This window comes from Ptychodera flava, chromosome 15 (assembly GCF_041260155.1).
Source record: "Ptychodera flava strain L36383 chromosome 15, AS_Pfla_20210202, whole genome shotgun sequence".
Taxonomy (NCBI): Eukaryota; Metazoa; Hemichordata; class Enteropneusta; family Ptychoderidae; genus Ptychodera; species Ptychodera flava.
In genome coordinates this window covers 39301822-39320265 of record NC_091942.1, presented here as the reverse complement: position 1 = coordinate 39320265, position 18444 = coordinate 39301822, and the positions used below count along the sequence as shown (strand labels likewise).

Below are 18444 nucleotides of genomic sequence, written 5' to 3'. Positions count from 1 at the left end.
GACATTTTTAAATTGATTGCTTAAGGTGAATGGTTGTTTTTTCAGTGCCTTGAAAATGTAATACATGAGCATTATCCAGTAGAAGCTTCATCCCTTGTGTGTATATACATGTAGGAAAGAACAGACTTTACAGTTGCATTTAGGTTAACATAAAAAACAAATCAACAAAGAGAAATGCTTGTATTCGTCAATTTTATTGCCCAATTCAATAACATAAACAACAACATTAAACGCCCAGATTTCTCTGTTCCCTGTGGTTGTACAACAAGCGACCTAGCGGCCGATATAGCTCCGCTGTGTTTTATAGAGAATAACTATTTTTGACACATGTTGATGAAGGAGGTGGAAATCTTTGATAGCTTAATGCAGTGGCCAGAAAAAAAGTGGCAAAAATAGCTGCAAAAATACACAATTGAAGATTTCATCATACTTTGAAAGTATCACAGCGGATCATCCCTAAGAACATGTCAACCCTGTGTTAGCGCTGGGTTTGGAAAGCTGTTAGCCACTGTGGCGAATAGTTTCAAATTTTTATTAGCCACAGACAAATTTTATTAGCCACACATTTTTACAAAAACAAAGCTTTCTATAATGCTATAATCTCCAATGTCGGTTGCATGCACAAGTCTTAGAATAAATTATCAACACATCAACCTTGTATCCAATTGTCTTCATTTTAACACTGGAAATTGCTTGATTCTGGACCGCGATGCAAATCGACAGCAACACGCAACGTTGAGACCACGATTAAAATGAACTGCAACATGGAAGGTTGGGACCGCGATGCAAATCAACAGCATGACAGCAACACTGAACGTTCGGACTGCGATTAAAATAGAAGTTTGGTTACGCGTAATTATGCGAATTACGTTCCATCAGTACACGTAGCGTCTTTGTCACGTCATACAAGACGTCGCGTACATGTGGCACAGACGTTCGGAACGTCATCAAACGACACTTCTACACGTAGTCTTAATTTAATACGTGTAGTAATTTTTAGATTTTCTTGGTGATTTGCGGGAATTTAGACAGGAAATCTCGTTAAGTATGAGTATCATTGTAAATTAGCAAACATCTTTGATATCAGAAAATTCCGTAGAGTTCACCTGTACAAGACGTACGTGCTATGATTTCCTGACATAAATGAAATGTTGTCGTCTAATTCACCTTTTTACCTGAAGCTGTCACAAAGATTTCCCTAAACCACATAAATAACTGTATTACAGAAAATCGGTAAATTTAATGCGAGGATACAACGAGCTTGAATAGTCCTCGCGTAGACAAAATTAATTTCTTAAAACTTAGACGGATTTCGTATGTTTCTGAAAAATACTGCAAAATCAACCAAAAAAATCACAACTGAGCATGGATACGCGTACGCCACTGTGTGCCTTCAGACGTACATGTAATTAGATTATAACCTCTCTAATGAACAACAACACGGAACGTTGAGACCGCGATGCAAATCGACAACAACACGGAATGCGTCGTTGGGATGGCGATTTTAATGAACATCAATACAGGACCATGAGGACCGCGATGCAAATCGACCCACATTAAATAAGACCTCGATTAAAATGCGCAACACGGAACGTCTAGACCACGATGCAAATAAATTTCAACACCGAACGTTGTGACCACGATTAAAATGCGTATGTCTGCTGTAGCAAAAGTTTCAATTCTCGCGAGTGTTCGCTTTGCTTACTGTACACTAGACAAAATGACGTCAAATTTATCGCGAGACTAGCATGACTAGGGCCATAGGGCCGATTGCGTCTGCCTGCTTTTCAATTCTCGCGATAGTCATTTATGTGCATGCTGCTGTACACTATACAAATTGACGTCAAATCTCTCGCGAGACTTGGCTCGATTGCAATTGCGTACGTCGGAGAGAACAATACGGAAGTAGATATAGTTTTTTCGCGAATCGCCGAAAGAGAAACGCAGATCAACAAAATACTAAAAAACCCCACGTTTTTGCTCATTTTGTGGATTTTTTCAACAAAAATCACTTTCGCCACTGTGGCGAATTAGGATCGATTTTTCTTCGCCACTGCTGATTTCAATTCGCATTTGCGAACGTGGCAAATGGGCAGCGCGAACACAGCAACCAAAGCTATCTGATGAGTAGTTTTTTGAGAATAAAATTTTCTGACCAAAATGGCAACAATTGCCCCCCAAAATAAAAATTGCAGATTTCATCATAATTTCAAAAGATCAAATTTAGTTCATCTATAGAAACCTGTATACCAAATTTCAAAGCTGTTAGACCAGTACTTTTTGAGAAACACATTTTTTGACCAAAAATGGAAAAAATTGCCCCAAAAATTCAAAATTCCAGATTTCATCATAATTTCAATAAATATCATTTAGTTTATCTAGAGAAACCTGTATACCAAATTTCAAAGCTATCAGATGAGTAGTTTTGGAAATACACATTTTTTGACCAAAAATGGCTAAAATTGCCCCAAAAATACAAAACTACAGATTTCATGAGAAATTAAATATATATTACTTAGCTCATCTGTAAAAACCAGTATACCAAATTTCAAAGCTATCAGACCAGTACTTTTTGAGAAACATTTTTTGACCAAAATTGGCAAAAATTGCCCCAAAAATTCAAATTGCAGATTTCATCATAATTTCAATAAATATTGTTAAGGGGATCTGTAGGAACCTGTATACCCAATTGCAAAGTTATCTGATGAGTAGTTTTGGAAATACACATTTTTGACCAAAAAATGGCAAAAATTGCCCCCAAAATACAAAATTGCAGATTTCATCATAATTTCAATAAATATCATTTAAATCATCTGTAGGAACCTGTATACCAAATTGCAAAGCTATCAGATGAGTAGTTTTGGAAATACACATTTTTTGACCAAAAATGGCAAAAATTGCCCCAAAAATACAAAATTACAGATTTCATCAGAAATTCAATATATATATAACTAAATTCATCTATACAAACCTGTACACCAAATTTCAAAACTATCAGACCAGTACTTTTTGAGAAATACATTTTTTGACCAAAAATGGCAAAAATTGCCTTAAAATGAAAATTTGCATATTTCTGCACAATTTGAACAAATCTGAAATAGATCATCCCTCGGGACATGTGTACCAAATATCAAAGCTATCTGACCGGTAGTTTTGAAGAAGAACATTTTTAAGATATTTTTACCAAAAATGACAAAATTGCCTTAAAAATACAAATATGCAATTTCACCACGATTTGAAGAAAGCTGACTGAAGTCACCCTAAGTAAACTGCATATCAAATTTCAAAGCAATCGGACAAGCGGTTTCAGAGAAGAAAATATTTTTGCCAAAATAACCAAAAAATGTCCCAAAAATACAAATATGCAAATTTCACCACGATTTGAACAAACTTTAGTGAGGTTACCCGAAGTGAACTGCATATAAAATTTCAAAGCAATTGGACTTGCGTTTCAGAGGAGAAGGCCATTGTTGACGGACGATGGAGGATGACGGACGACGAAGGAAAATCAACCTATTTGATATGCTCCTCGTCGCTGACAGGGGAGCTAAAAAGATGGGTGATAGCTGTACTTCCACACCATAGTTTGATCACAGCTTTTGGCTGCTAGCTTAAGACGAGACGATTTTGAATGCCATCTGTGATCCTGGTTTTATTGCTTGGCAGATCATGAGATGGCAGCTTAGCTGCAGTGCTGCAGCTCAAGGTTTTGGCTGAATATACAGGTCGGATGGCCGGGGATGCCATCTGACCCACACACCCATCAAAAACTCAAGATACAGGGTTTGTAGATGTTTTGGCACCAAGTTGTTTCGGCCCAAGACGTTTCAGCCTCCCAATTCCAACCCCCAAGTCATTTCAGCACCGCTCTAGGCTACCTGGGGGAACTAGTGCTAGAGTGTAATGTTACAAATCAAAACACTATAAACCAGATATGAACTGAATATGCTCACGTGTTTTACAACAGGTTCATTAATAGTAGTGCGCTTCACAGAACAATGAGATATATGTTATCACTATATGTAGCAGGTTTTTTTCAACTTCGCACAGTACTCTCAGAGTTTAATCACTAATTACAAAACTTTATTTAATATGCAAATGAGCTGTTCATTAACTTGACACTGCTCAATGCTGTATGGGACAATTAGATATCCATCAGATCAACATTTGTAGCACGTTTTATTTAATTTAATGCTGTAATTTTAGAGTAATGTCACTAATTACAAAGTTCATTAAATATGCACATAAACCCTAAATTAACTTGACACTGTTCAATGATTCATAGCACAATTAAATATTTATCAAATCAATATCTGTAGCACGTTTCACAAAATTTTGGTGCCGAAATTTCAGAGTTATATACCTAATTACAAAGTTTATTAAATATGCAAATGAACCCTTAATTAACTTTACACTACTAAATGCTTTACAACACAGTTAGATATCTGTCGTATCGGTATGTGCAGCAGTTTTCATCACATTTGATGCAGTTATTTCGGAGTTATATGACTAATTATAAGACTTCATGAAATATGCAAATGAGCTAATTATTAACTTGACACTAACTTGACACTGCTCAATACTTCTCAGTACAATTGGATATTTATCAGATCAACATCTGTAGCAAGTTTCATCAAATTTAATGCTGTAATTTTGGAGTAATATCACTAATTACAAAGTTCATTAAATATGCAAATGAACCCTTAATTAACTTCACACAACTAAATGCTCTACACCACAATTAGATATCTGTCGGATCAGTATCTGCAGCAGATTTCATCACATTTGGTGCAGTTATTTTGGAGTTATATTGCTAATTACAAAACTTCATAAAATATGCAAATTACCTATTTGTTAACTTGACACTGCCAAATGCTTCTCAGTACAATTAGATATTTATCAAAACAATATCTGTACCCAATTTCACTTACTTTGGTGCCGTAATTTCAGAGTTATATACCTAATTACAAAGTTCATTAAATATGCAAATGAACCCTTAATTAATTTCACACCACTAAATGCTTTGCACTACAGTTAGATATCAGTTGGATCAGTATCTGCAGCAGATTTCATCACATTTGGTGAAGTTATATCGGAGTTATATGACTAATTACAAACCTTCATAAAATATGCAAATGAGCTATTTATTAACTTGACACTGCCTAATGCTTCTAAGTATAATTAGATATATATCAGATCAATATTTGTTGCAAGTATCATCAAGTTTGGTGCAGGAATTTCAGAGTTATCTCACTAATAATAAAAGTTCATTAAATATGCAAATGAGAAGATAATTGACATGACACTCACAGTATCATCATAATGTTCTTAGATTGTCATCTGTGAAAAGTTTCATGAAATTTTGTGCAGTATTTCTTGATATATGTCTACACTGTCATTACCGTCTCCATAGGGAAACCATTGTTCGGAAAAAAATGATATTGCATAACTTCATTAATATGCAAGCCACACTAACCAAAATCTAATCAGTTCTTGCAAGTAGCATATGGTACCTGTGTACCAAATCTGACTTGAATCCGTTCAGGCGTTTTTGAGTTATCGTGTAAACAGACAGACAGACAGACAGACAGACAGACAGACAGACAGACACACACGGACAGACAGACAGACATCGCTATGACATTAGCCCACGTGTTTACTCATGTGAGCTAAAAATATAGTGTCAACATTCACGTACATGCTTTAATCTTTGTGAGAACATGGCTCGAAATTAACTTTTTTCCCTGGTAGTCCACTTGGGTTACCATTTTCTGAAGTTGGTAGTCCAGTGACAATGCCCATGCATATTTTAATTTAGGAATTTTTTTATCATTAACAAGAGAAAAAAAGCTATGAAGAGAATTTCTTAGTCATTTGATGTGAATACTTTCACACCTTTAATATTATATAGGGCTCAGCCCTTGGTGTCGCGCCAGGGGTTAAGATTGGCAATGTTATTTGTATTGATTCATGATAAAATGTAATTAATTGTTACTTCATAAACGTTTACATGACAACTATGCCCAGTTTCCCTCTGATGAAAACAGTTCACGTACGTACACGACGTCAAACCCTGCAGCAGTGCAGGTATAGATTTTCTGTAACGTGTAAAAATTTTGGACAAAAATTGGCAATTTTTACAATGATAACAGCCTATTGCGTTAAACAAGGGACGTATTATGCAATCATTATCATTGCAATGGTAACCGCACTGCCCACCTTCCACTTGCAAGCTGAAAACTATAGCATTCCGTCTAAAAACTGGCAATTTTTGAATCTAATTATTGACACAGTGGGCGCTTTTCTAAAAATCAATCCCAGCATTCTTTGCGTATGCCCCCGTTCATATGCACGACAGTTTTCTCCCTTTATCTATATTAACGATATTTTGTATCAGCGACAAGGTTCATAATAACATTTACTGGCTAATAAAAGAGGTATATTTTATAAATGGCATGTTATATAATAGTAATTTGTTTCATATTTGTTTATTTACGAGTACTCAAAAAAAAAACAAAAAAAAACATGGCGGCGCCCATGAAAGAAGGGTACACTTCCGGTTGCTCGCATAGTATATTATGAATATGCGCATGCGTAGTCAGTAAGCCCTGGCGCGACTATTACCCAAAGGAAACTGGTATAATTGAGACAGTGACACTAAAAAGTTTGGTGACCTATCATTGTATTGACAACCCGTTTCATTCTCAGAGTTGCATGCCAATTTTGATAGTCGTCATGGCAATGTCCACCACCTTCTCAGCAGGGCTAAAAACAGACCATGGGCTTTCTGTAGTAGGGAGGAGTTTGTGATTGATACATTTTGATGAAAATGCAATGAGAATACATTTTCATTGGCCATCATTTTCTTTGCCTGTCATCAAAGTACATCAGTTGAGATATTGAAACGTTGTCACAAAGTTCCATCCCAAGGTCGTCTTTACAATTTGCAAAACAAGTCATAGTCTGGCCTTACTGCGTCAGGCTGGGATTGACTGCTTTTAGGGGTGGACCATTTGATATCCTGGGGAGGGGGTCTGGAAGATCTTCGAAAAAAAAATTCCCAGCAGATACAAGGGAAAAAAATTCTGCCTTAGATGACTTATGAAAAAAATACTGGCAGCTAATGTGGAAGAAAACAAAAATCTATCACAGTATCAGCAAGAACCTTTTGGAATGTAACTTTTTCATTGCCGTGCACCTTTCTTGTCTTTCAAAAGCCTCTTGAAATTAATTTTCAGTTACATTTGGCTTTTTGAATTGTTCACTGAATCTAGATAAGTAAACACACTCTGTAGATATATGCATATCATCTCCTGTGTGTTGACCAATAAATAATATTGTTCTCTGGTATGATTGCGACATGGACAGATTGCACTGACAAGTCAAATGACAGAATTTCAGAAGATGTTAAAACAAACTGTCATCATCACGTATTGTAATCCGTGGCACATCTTGGCCAACCAATAAATCAATTTGCATTTTCAAAAAGAAAATCCAAATGGAACTATTTTTCAATTTTCAAATGGTTTTATCATCCTGATAATTAACTTTTAGGCCTATTTCTAAATTTAAAATCTTTGGGCTGAGATTGAAATATAGGAAACAGGTGTATACTGCCGTGAGGATGGCACTTTGCGGCCATTCAAATTTCCCTCTGACAAACTCTATTTCCCACAATGCACATTTCCGTTTTTTTCAATTTCCAATATACCAAATGTCCAATTTTTCCCATTTCATTGGGGCGTGGCCCATTATCTTTTCATTACCATGTGGTTGTACTGTATCGAATTGGAATTAAGGTGTAACATTTATTTCAGTGAGACCAAATATACTGGGGGAGGGCTTGGTTACAATAATTCGCACAAGATACTTTTAAAATTTAGTGGGAATGAGGGACTGGTCAGTGTCTTCGGCCTAGGAGGCCAGTGGATTCATGGGGGTCACCCTGTTTTGTACTTTGGTGATGGGGTCACTTATTTTGAAATGCCCAATTGGGGGGGTCAATGTGTTTTTAAATTTTGATACGGGCTCATACTTGCCTAAAATGCATTAAATGCATCGTGCTAGCCATGAATTTCATCATTCAGTTTCATTTTTCTGTGCCCCTTCAGGCGTTTAACTTTAATAATATGAGGTTATCACGAAAATACCACATTGCACGAGGACATCGGCACAGCGTATCGCTCGACGCGAAGCAGAGGGAGATGCACAGCGCCAATGCCCCGGCGCCAATGTCCTAGTGCATCCTTTGCAGTATTTTCGTGATAATCTTATTATTATACCGCTTACATTCTTGACTGGGGCATCAAATTGTCAGAGTTGTGACTGTTTTAGTGCAATGTCAATATTTTTTCTTCCGATTTATAGTGCAAATGTAGAACGCTATCTCAGACGGCTTCTGCAAGGTCTGGAGTATGTGTACTACACATGTACGTACAGAGCGTGAGGCTGAACAAATATGACCAGTCCCTAACATCATCTCACATACTGGAAGACTAGAAAAATATACAAAACCAAATATGAGCTAAAAACTGTTTTTTGGTTGGTAGAGTGCGCGTGCACTACAGGCAATGAATTTAAGTTGGTGTGTTCAGCTGCAAGAAATTCAAGAAATGGTTGATAAAGGAAGTCACCGCGAAATAGGTGTTCATCTCAAAAATGTTTTGCCCAGGGCAAGTGGTATCTCTACATGAACTGTAAGACGAAACATGATATCAAAAGCCTTCAAGGTCAAGATTTGGATCGGGTTGTAACAGGTGCCGTTCATAAAGTGAGCCGGCATACGGGTTAAAAACTATGAGGGGGTACTTAGATCATTATGAGGAGAGCATCATTGAGTACAAAGATTGACAGCTGAATAAATTAATCAGATAAAATTAAATGTGGATGCCGCACTCTGATTGGGCTGATGGCTGTCACAATTTTTCACAACGTTCCAGTTCGCGACATTGATGGGAAGCGCGCAAAACTTCAGCAGCTCAGGTCAAACTGATTATATCGGACTTTCTTTTCCGGCGGCTGCGCCACTGTTCCTTGTATGTTTGTTACTCAATCCATTGAACAAGTTGCCCGCACAAGTAACTGGCACAATTTGATGCATTCATAGGACAACGATAGATACTATCAGCTGCCATGCCCAAAAGAAAATAGGAGAATAAGATATTTGGTGAATTGAATATTAGAAAAACAGAAATATGTATTGTGGGATTTGTTAGAGGAAAATTTGAATGGCAGCAAAGTGCCATCGTCACGGCAGTATACACCTGTTTCCTATATATCAATCTAAGACCAAAGATTTTAGATCTAAAAATAGGCCTAAAAGTTAATAATCAAGATAATTAAACCATTTAAAAATTGAAAATTAGCTCCATTTCGATTTTTGTTTTTGAAGGTGAAAATTGGTTTATTGGCTGGCAGAAATGTGCCACGGATTTATTATCATGCCAACAAAGACTTTTGAAAATCAAGGGTTTTACATATAAAAAAACCATTACATTTAGTTTAGGTAACTTTAACAAATACTTTAACTTTAAAATAACTCACTAAATTAACTTCTATATTATGACTAACGCAAACAAAGTGTAAACATCAAGGATTGTGGAATCAACTGTCAAACAAATCTCGATCTAAGCCACTGTCCAGGTACAACCATGTTAAGTCAGTGTGCCATGTTATTCCAATTAAAGTTTAGTTTCTTTATGAACTTTGCACTTGTGTTTCGAGCCCTGAGAACATGGTAAGAAACTGTAAGAAAAAGTCTTCATATCATTTTCAAATCTGTGACACTATGTCGTGTGACAAAAGCGGTGCTGAAATGGTATGGCAAATTTCACACAAAATACACATAAAAGTACAGCTCAGAACGCAGAGGTCATGCTTATGAATATGACTGGTCAGTCAATTACTAATTAGTTTGAAAAAATGAAACAGGGATGCCAAAACATCTTGGGTTGAGGTGCTGAAATGACTTAGGGAGACTTTGAGAGGCCGAAATGACTTGAGCTGAAACGACTTAGTGCCGAAACGACCAGTTACTTCTACAGCACTGCAGCTGTGCAGATGATAGCTCTGCATGGCATGGGTCATACTAATTACTGCCCGTCACTGCCCATGGCCCATCAAGAAATCAACCTTCCAATTACTGTAATCAGTCTATATCTCAACACCAAAGACCAAAACTCTTTATAAAAACAAATGAAATAATAGCCCTAGACCTGAAAAATATTGATTTTCAAATGAGTAGCAATGCTAATCATGTGATCGCGCATGTACCACTGCACTAACTGCCCATCGACATCCAACCACTGCCCGTCACTGCCCATCAGGAAATTAGCCTTCAGATATTAGTTGATATCTCAAAACCACAGACCATTATTCTCTATAAAACCAAACAAAATAGTCGTCCAAGACTCCAAAAATGAGTAGCAACGCTGATCGTATTTGATGTCTGAACACTGCCTGTCACTGCACCTGTCACCGCAGAGAAATTTGCACTCAAATCATAGATATTGATGACAGCTCTGAGAGAGGACTCAGGCATTGTGAGTAAAACAGACCCTTATTTTGTAGCTTTCAATAAATAGTAGTCTTTGGTATTGAGATAGCAACTGATTTCAGTAATTGGAAGGTTCATTTCTTGACGGGCAGTAATTAGTAGGACGGCATGGCATGGCTATTTTACCGGCTCAGATGTCCGACCACTGCCCGTCACGAAACTAGCAAAACTAGCTCCACATTTACTGTAATCAGTTGATATCTCGATAAAAGATCACTGCTAGTTATAGAAGCCAACTAAATGGTCCAAGATCTCAAAGACGTTGATTTTCGAATGGCAGTAGTGTACTACACTCAGTGTGACAGTTTTCGGACGACCTCGGACGACCTCAGTTTTCGGACATTTAATGACATGCTGTTTGTTGTACTCACTTCGCTCTGCATTGATAGCGTTTTACAAGTCATGTTACCGCATATTAAGTCAGGTGATGCTCTGTCCCGTTTCGAATAGTTTTTTTTCAGTAGAAGCTATTTTGGGCACTACAAACTTGGCAAAGTTAAAGGCGGAGCCTCCCTTTAAAAGGACGCAAAGCTATGGCGGCGTTCATTGTGCAAGTGGACACCAAACAGGCAACACACGGGTTCAAGAAAATGTCACTTTTTAGTTTTCCCCGGCCGCAAAAACGCAGACAGACTGCCAAGCGATCAGCGCGAAGCTGCTGCCGATCGAACTCTGTGGTTATATTCAAAGTCTAACGCAACTGGAAGACAAATTTTTAGGAAATTCGAGCGTCTGTGGTGGGTAATCAATGACCGTTGGCGATTTGAACCGACCGTCAATCAAGTGCTTGTATAAACTCTGTTTGCAGGATTAGCAAATGGTGACAAAAGGTTGAGATCAGTTTGTGTAATTAATGTTATAGAAATTAAACATCGTACTGGCAAAGTGTTTGACTGGGAGGAGAACTCCACTAATGCGAGAACCTGGATTGAAAAGTGCGGCTTTACGCCACACCATACGATACAAGGTGTCAAAAGCAACGCACAGAGACAGCCCATGTCGACTTCAGCCAACTACAAGCACGCATTGCTGATCTACAAGATTACGTGTTTGACAAGATTAACGTCCATGTGAAGTGCGTTGAATTAAAATCAAAACATGACTCCTATAAATCATTTAGAATTCTTGTAGATGATAATCACTAAGTACATGTAAATTGTTAGTACCTTCCCTCTGGCCTTAGCATGTGTTGGCTTGGCATTATTTTGGTTGAGCAGCTTTAGTGTCTGTATTTCTATGTGAAGTTATGTTCTCTTTCAGAATTCATGATCGGAGGCCTTAATATAGCAAGTTTTAATTGTAAGAATGTGAAAACGTCGGTCGAGGAAATCAATTTATTATGTAATTCCAATGATATTGTTTTAGTTCAAGAGACTTGGTTAGCTACCGATGAACTTAGCTTTCTTAGGAATATAAATGACTCTTTTTATGCTGATGGTATTTCAGCCATACCTGTTGATAAGAAAATCCTTATTGGATGCCCACATGGTGGCCTTGGTATCTTGTGGAGAAAAAAATTTGGAAATACTATAAAGATTTTGAAATTTGATAATGAAACTGACAGGATTATGGGCGTGTTGTTTGAGTGCAATGATCAAAAAATACTTATTCTAAACGTACCATTAAAGGTATATATGCCATGTGATGATAGAAGTATTGGTGAAAATTATGAATGCTTTCTAAGTCATCTTGGTCTTGTGCATTCTATCGTTACTGAATGTAATACACCATGTGCTTATATTTTGGGAGACTGGAATGCATGTGTTAACAAAAACAGTTCCTTTGGTAATGAACTCAAGTCTTTTTGTGCTGATCATAGGTTATTTACCTCCCAGTATGATTTCTACTGTCTTGGTGCCCATTATCAAAGACAAGGCTGGTGACGTAGCTGATAAGAGCAATTACCGACCCATTGCGTTATCATCTGTATTTTCTAAGATTTTTGAACATGTCTTGTTAACTTATATTGAGTCATATTTATATACCTCAGATAACCAGTTTGGATTTAAGGCTAAGCATTCTACAGACCAATGTATCTATCTCTTGAAGGAAGTTATTCAGTTTTACAAGACACATAAAACTCCCATGTTTTTATGTTTTATGGATGCATCTAAGGCATTTGACCGTGTCAATCATTGGACACTTTTTCAGCTTATATCGAGAGGAGTTCCTGTAAGGTTTGTACGACTGATTGTATTTTGGTATAGATCTCAGCAAGTGTGTGTTAAGTGGGGATCTATACTGTCTCCTGCGTTTAATGTTCTTAACGGCGTTCATCGGGGGTATTCTCTCACCACTTATGTTCAATGTTAGCTCTCATCTATCCACTTGTAATGTTGGCTGTCTGTTTGGTGCTAGAAGACTAAATCATATTTGACGATCTTAGCTTTGTTATGCTGATGATTTAGCTGTCTGTTAGCCCGACACGCAAAGGCCTGCAAAAGCTCATTCTTGTTTGTGAGTTTTACGGTGCTGAACATGATATCCTTTATAATCAAAAGAAAACAGTGTGTATGGCAGTAATGCCAATAGTTTTAAACTTATAAATATGCCTGACATCCATCTTAGTGGTATGAAACTTTCTTTTGTTCACTCGTACAAGTATTTGGGTGTTTTTATACTTAGCTCTTTCACTGATGATGATGACATTAAAGGCGGAGCCTCCCTTTAAAAGGGCACCAACCTATGGCGGCGTTCATTGTGTAAGTGGACACCAAACAGGCAACATGAGGGCACACGCTCCAGAAAATGCCACTTTTTAGTTTTTCCCGACTGCAAAAACGCTGACAGACTGCCAAGCGGTCAGCACGAAGCTGCTGTCGATCGAACCCTATGGTATTTTCAAATTCTAACGTGACTAGAAGGCGTTTTTTAAGGAAACTCGAGTGTGGTGCTGGGGAATAAATGACCGTTGGCAATTTGAACCGACCGTCAATCAAACGGTTATATAAGCTCTATTTGCAGGATTAGCAAAAGGTGACAAAAGATTGAAATCAGTTTGTGTAATTAATGTAATAGAAGTCAAACATCGTACTGGCCATGTGTTTGACTGGGAGGAGAACTCCACTAATGCGAGAACCTGGGATTGAAAAGTGCGGCTTGTGGTAAGTTTTATTTCAGAAAGTTTGCTTACTGTCCTAGCCAGGTGAAACTAGATTATTTAAGTCATTTTGCACAAATTTATACTGCTGCCAGCTTTGGTCCAACTTTACAAAGTACTCTTTTACAAAAATTCGGGTGGCGTACAATTATTGTTTCAGACAACTTTTTAATCTTTCCAGGCGCTGTAGTATTAGTATCATGTTTGTTGCATATGATGTATTGTCTTTTGGAGAGTTATTACGTAAAAGTGTTTTTAACCTTTTAAACAGAATTAAGAGATCTCAGAATTTTTATATGAAGACTATCTATGCATGTACATACATGGATTCATTACAGTGCAGGCACTGGAGGAATATTTTATACTGAATTTTTACTGGTAGGTTATTTTTATATCTATGTTATATATGTTTTTTATTTCTCTATGGGCCTAGAGCCTGATTCAAATAAATAAATAAAATAAATATGTAAGCGCCATACATGTCGAAATATAGTTGCGTCGTCCATGGATTAAACGTGACTAATCATCACGAAATACTTACATATGGTTTTCTAAACACATCGAAATTGAAAATCGGGTGTTTGAAGTTTCAAAATATCAGTATTTAGCACCTATAATCATATTCCAAATACGACGTCCAATTACTGCGATAGCAGTCCGATTACTACGCACTCAATATGGGGTCAAAATTTTGGCAACTTTGACCCCCTAAATGCCACTTCCGTCGTGTTAACAGTTTGAGGATAAACAAAATAAAGTTTCGAAAGGTATGGTAATAAGATTTCGGACTGTTTGTCATTTATGAAACGGCTTTGGGCGAAATTCACTACCCTGACCGAAAACTGTCACACTGAGTGTACATGTAGTATCGTCCGAACACTGCCAGTCGGGAAGCCTTCCAATTACTTTACCAGACTCTTGTTTTTCAGGTTTCAACATATAGTAGTGGTCTTTCGTATTGAGATATTGACTGATTACAGAAATGCGAACGTTAATTTCAAGACGGGCAGCGACAGGGAGTACATACAATTAGGACCGACAGTACACTCAGTGTGACAGTTTTCGGACGACCTCAGTTTTCGGACATACTGTTAGTTACACTCACTTTGCTCAGTATCGATAGCGTTTTACAGGTCATGTGACCTCATATTAAGTCAGGTGACACTGTTGTTCCGTTTTCGATAGTTTTTTTGGTAGAAGCTATTGAGTTCGCTACGAACGGCGGTCACAAATTGTCGTCTGACATCGCGTCAGTGATACTGTCAACATACTGCCGTCAGGTCAAAGTAACTGAAATTTTGACTAAAGTCCTGATTTAGCATTGAATTTTGAATGTGGGGGAGAATAATGATTTTGAAAATATTCTTTCCATTGTTTGCTACGAGTGCATGTAGTTTTAACGAAAAATGCGCAGTTGTTTCAAGAAAAAAAAGTACATTTAATGAACGTAAGAAGTGTACAAGTTTTCGGACAGACAATATTTAGCATAATTGTGTAAACGTAGTGACTTACTGCGTAAAAACTTGACAGCTAAATAATTCCATACGATGAAATATACTCGCTATTTTCATTAAATAATGCCTGTGCGATTCTAATACAAACAAAATATGCAATGGAAACAATTATAAGTAATACTCACTGAACAAACTTAGCGAAGTTGGATCTGTTCAAGTATGACGCCACGGAAGTGCCCGGTGGACTGTACCATTATTTTTTAGTTGTGGCCGACTGTTGTGAGGGGCTTAATACATTGGCTCGTTAATTGGGTATCTTTGTGGGAGGGACAAAAGGGCGGGTGATAGTCATGACTATAAAACGGTATCCTTTTTCGGTAGCCGACAAATGAAACAGAAGAAATAGCTGACATGAATTAAAACGATAACGCTTTTGGTCGCCGAAAAACGCCACAATTCCCCGCGGGAATCTACATAGCAACGAGCTATTTATAGCCTGAGCGTTGCATAAATGTACAACGTACGTTCTGCCTCTTGCATAAACGTACCAGATCAGCTACGTAAAGTCCCAAGTTCAATCCTAGTTTTCAGTTCTATTTCCAGTTTTCAGTTTTTGTTCTACAAATCTGCGAAAAAAAGCAAACGTTTTGTCTCTTCACCCAAGATCACCTACGCACAGGCCATTTCTAGTTTTCAGTTCGTGTTCTATAAATCGGCGAAAAAACCATACAAGCTCAGGTAATCAATCGTACGTTCTTTCTCAGTTTTTCTCGATTAGTCGAGTTCCAGTCCAGTTCAATAAATTTGTGAAGAAACCGTAAGTTCTGTTCTGTCTCTTCAACCAGCTATTTCAATAAACCATTCGTTCTGTCTATTCCACTTCATCCACGTCTTAGTTCAATAAATCATACACACAAACACGTGATTTACACTTAAAGCTGGTCTCCCTTTTTTGGTGGAAATTCATGCACGTTGTTCGGACGCATTTGCAAAGTTAAACTGCGGACAAGTTCAACTTTCTCAACTTTGTTCAACTACACTATCAAAAAGATGCCGCAGTAATAGAATGTGTGAAGTGGGGTGCCAAAACGACAAGCTTGTCGAAGTACCCGCAACATGCTGACAGCTTTTTTAACAAAGTGTTCTTTGTGGGTAGAATGTGCGAAGTGGGGTGTCAAAAATGACAAACTTGTCACTTTAGGACAGATGAGGAAGCTGTTTGCAATATTTTGAAGAATATTGCAGAGCAGTATCCACTAAAGTAAGTTGAAAAGAGATATACCAAACCAAACCAAACGGTCCTTTCAGGACCATTTTTAATCCTCAAAAAAGAGATATACCGTTAAAAAAAACAAAAAAAAAAGTCACGCCCTTCAATTAGTAGTAATTTATTCAGCCACTCCTGCCAATGTATTCAGCCCCTCACAACAGTCGGCCACCCCTAAAATATAATGTTACAGTCCGCCGGGCACTTCCGTGGCAGCATACTTGTACAGATCCGCGAAAGGATAGCCACATCGTACGATACAAGGTGCCGAAAGCAACACACAGAGAGACAGCCCGTGTCCGATATCTAAGCGCTATACACGTCGAAATATAGTTGAGTCGTCCATGGATTAAACATAACTAATTATCATGAAATATTTTTATATACAGTTTTCTAAACACATCGAAATTAAAAATCGGTGGTTTGAAGTTTCAAGTTATCAATACTTAGCTCCTAATCACATTCCAAACGCGACGTCCGATTTCTGGGATTGCAGTCCGATTACTACGCCCTCAACTTGGGGTCAAAACTTTGGCAACTTTGACCCCGAAATACCACTCCCGTCGTGTCAACTGAGTTTGAGGATAACCACAATAAAGTTTCGAAAGGTATGGTAATAAGATTTCGTATTGCTGGTCATTTACGAAACGACTTTGGGCGAAATTCACTACCCTGTCCGAAAACTGTCACACTGAGCGTACGGCAAGACAGATGGTAGCTTTTCAAAAGCATCTTCGTGCAGTTACACACGGCCACGACAAAGTGCGGCCATTTGCTATCGATTCTTTCATCACATCTACTGCTGGTAAAGTCACTAAGACTGAATAACCTCCTACCACTGAGCTACTTACTTGCGTGGAAAGCACAGTCACATCAGCTCATTGGGCGCAGCCATTTGCATGATTTGAGGTGTCAACAGTTATTCGGATTATTTTCGCATTCACATTCGCGTTAGCCCCAGTGACGCGTTTCAGGATGATTTTCGTCTTCATATTCTTGTCTAAGTCATTGACACAATAGACAGGAAGATCCGTCCAGCGGCTCGAGGGCGCTCTCTTACACCCCCCTCCCCAAAATGCAATAATGCAGTATAGTCCATTTATTTGTGCATTCTATGTTTAAAATATGATATCATTTTTAAAGGATTTAAATGATGATTAATCATAATTAACCTCCCTCATTCCATGAATGTTCTTAACATACTGATTTTCATACCCCACATTGAGGTTAACTTTCTACTCATCGAGGTTCTTATCCTCATAATGGGATAAACCCGAGGTTCCTGGCTGTATTACATGTAAAATCGGTATGTTAAGAACATTTATGCATTTAGGGAGGGAAAGTATGATAATTCATTATTAAAATGATAGGATATGGTGATATTCGCCATAATTTAAACAGGAAGCCAGGAACCTCGAGACAAGAACCTCGATAGTTGAAAGTGAGAACCATGCTAACAGTGAAGTGATAAGAACCTTTGTGTTGGTATGAAAATTAAGAACCTTCACGGTAAATGTGAGTTAATTATGCTTATTCATATGATGCGGTAATGTTGCTATATTTCGAACGAATAAAGATAGAATCTATATACCAATAATTTGACCATATTGCTCAGTGAAGTAAGCTTAAGAACCTAGATATAAGGTACGAAAATCGTTATGATAAGAACCTTAATGCCTTTGGTTAGGTTAAATATTATAATTCATAATTAAAAATGATATGCGATATGGTGATATTCACCATATTTTGAATATCAAAACCAGGAACCTCGAATTTATCTCACCATGTGGATAAGAACCTCGATGAGTTGAAAGTGAAAACCTATATGGCGCTATGGATGAAGTAAGAGCCTTAATGTGGGGTGTGAAAATCGCTATGTTAAGAACCTTGATACCTTAGGGGAGGTTAAAAATGATAATTCATTATTAAAAATGATAGGATATGGTGATATTCACCAACTTTGAACATAAATGAAGCCAGGAACCTCGGCTTAATCCCGCTATGTGGTTAAGAACCTCGATGAGTTAAAATTATTAACCTTGCTGTGGGTGAAGAACCTTGATGTGGG

At 37.6% G+C, this 18444-nt stretch overlaps 1 protein-coding gene across 3 annotated transcripts in view; it reads right to left on the bottom strand.

The window, feature by feature from the left end:
* LOC139152163 (telomere length regulation protein TEL2 homolog) overlaps nucleotides 1-17315 on the bottom strand; it is a 56077-nt gene extending 38762 nt beyond the window's left edge. Inside the window, exons 1-2 of one of the 3 annotated variants that reach the window (XM_070725281.1) lie at nucleotides 17228-17274; nucleotides 10215-10378 (exon numbers count right to left, since the gene is read on the bottom strand). The gene's annotated coding sequence lies outside the window, so the exon portion shown is untranslated. Of the gene's footprint in view, nucleotides 1-10214; nucleotides 10379-17227 lie in introns of all 3 variants that reach the window. The other 2 variants (XM_070725279.1, XM_070725283.1) reach the window with 2 other exon arrangements.
* Nucleotides 17316-18444: the final 1129 nt, after the last annotated feature.